Source organism: Saccostrea cucullata, unplaced genomic scaffold (genome assembly GCF_032062105.1).
Source record: "Saccostrea cucullata isolate Sc308-1 unplaced genomic scaffold, CSIRO_AGI_Scuc_v1 ctg7399, whole genome shotgun sequence".
Classification (NCBI taxonomy): domain Eukaryota; kingdom Metazoa; phylum Mollusca; class Bivalvia; order Ostreida; family Ostreidae; genus Saccostrea; species Saccostrea cuccullata.
Genome location: NW_026927621.1, coordinates 13,076 through 15,008, shown reverse-complemented (window position 1 = coordinate 15,008; position 1,933 = coordinate 13,076). Strand labels below are relative to the sequence as shown.

Sequence of the window (1,933 nt, the reverse complement as noted above, 5' to 3'; positions counted from 1 at the left end):
ATCAGAAAATTTAAATTTGTTTAAGCAGATAAGGGACATTTTGCAGATGTTCAGGCCATTTCAAAATCCATCAGGGTAAAATGCCTGAATTTCGAAAAGGAATATATTTTGGATCATGTTACTTTTTTACAGTAGCAGGTGACATTAATAGATGTGGAACAAGGTAATAATTTCATTATTATTACAATGTATATAAAAAAGCCAATTTAAATAATTTTGTATTTTTTTTTTTTTTTTTTGCATTCATTTTAATTCAATGTGCGTTTTATGTTAAGGTGCTGTCTCAACTATTACGAATACTGGAATGGTTCATGTTTAGGTATGTGTTATTGTTTGATTCAATGTCGTATATTTTATTGTTTGATTCAATGCCCTGCAAAAAGTGAAAATGTTAGTTTTTTTCAAATTTCTCTTTAGAATGCCCTCTAGGCACACATGGCCTTAATTGCTCTGGAGAGTGTGTCCCTGGATATTTTGGAAAGTTCTGTCAAACGAAATGTCGCTGCAATATCGAATTGTGCAATAAAAAATATGGCTGCCTGAAAGATAAAAACCAGCCAATTGGTAATTACTTTCTTAAAATATTTTTACAACGGCATTATTGACCATTACCTTTATTGACAAATTAACTTTATACAGGACCTTAATATTTTGAAATCAAATTTTTAAGAAGGTTTAAATGTAAATGAAATAATATCAAAAGTTTCATAAAGTTATGGAGATAATGAACTATATTCAATATCAAAGTATAAAAGACTACATTAGGAGCAGATTTTCAAGCTTTTCAGAGATTTTACCATATCCCCTGATAATCAATGTAAGTTGATCGAAATAAAAAAAATTTTGTATAAATCATTGACTAACAATTGATATAAAAAACGTCAAGCATTTGAAATGTTAAATTTATTTGCTAAATGTTTAAAAAATTTATTAAGCCAAATGTATGTATACCAGCTTAAAAGAATAAGAAATTGATTTAATGGGTTATTTTTTCTTTATCGAAGAAGACAACAGTAATGATTATGTAACCAGTGGTACTGGGGTAAATGTAGCGTATCTTCTGATTGGATTCTTCGCTGCTATCTTTATGACCATTCTGTTCTTCTACCTTAAATCAAGGTAACAAACTTAACATTCGGACTGACTGGAATTGTTAGCATGTTAATGAATTGAAATATTTCTTTGAACTTGTGACTTATCAAATTGTTAAACATGTACATGCATGTATATAGATGCATTTTAAAAATAGGTTTTACAGACACAATGTTCTTCAAGAGCAAAATCGCCAGAACCAAACTATTACTACAGGTACGTTTTACTAAGTAAATATTAACTACACATAACATTAAAACAATTCTTAAATTAAAAAAATGCATTATAAAATCTGTTACATAAATGGAACATCTTGATTTTCTAAATCACTGACAAAAACTCTTTTCAAGAGAACTATGGCGATCAAGGGCAAAATGCTGAAAATGTCGAAATACCCGAAGAAATTGAAGACGTGGTACCTTGTTTACATGCTTACTCCAAAGAAAATATTTATTCTGACCAACTGTTTTCCCAAATGGACCATGCACACAATAAATCGGACCAAAATGAATGTGATGTAGAAACCGAATCATTACCTGTGAGCACATTTCCAGAACACACATTCGTAATTGGTGTGTATGAAGATATTGATGAGAATGAAGACGGTCCTATTAGCGAAGGCAGGTGTCAAATTTCACCATATAAGCTGAATGACATTAAACATATACTTTCATAACTTAATGGACTTCATAAAATAGCTAAATAACTTTGTTAAAAACTATATACAAGTTTTGATAATGTTAAATATTCTAATGTTTAAAAAGTCACACATGATTAAAAACAGAGAGCTTACAATTCCATCTTTGTGTAATTTATCTATTATTAAAGTTTTAACCTAACA

At 29.3% G+C, this 1,933-nt stretch overlaps 2 long non-coding RNA genes across 2 annotated transcripts; both read left to right on the top strand.

The window, feature by feature from the left end:
- On the top strand, positions 1-562 carry LOC134274999 (uncharacterized). The gene is made up of 3 exons (XR_009993750.1): positions 1-163; positions 276-319; positions 418-562. It is a non-coding gene; the product is annotated as an uncharacterized LOC134274999 (long non-coding RNA).
- Positions 563-1,023: 461 nt separating this feature from the next.
- LOC134274996 (uncharacterized) lies at positions 1,024-1,601 on the top strand. The gene is made up of 3 exons (XR_009993749.1): positions 1,024-1,119; positions 1,250-1,308; positions 1,443-1,601. It is a non-coding gene; the product is annotated as an uncharacterized LOC134274996 (long non-coding RNA).
- Positions 1,602-1,933: the final 332 nt, after the last annotated feature.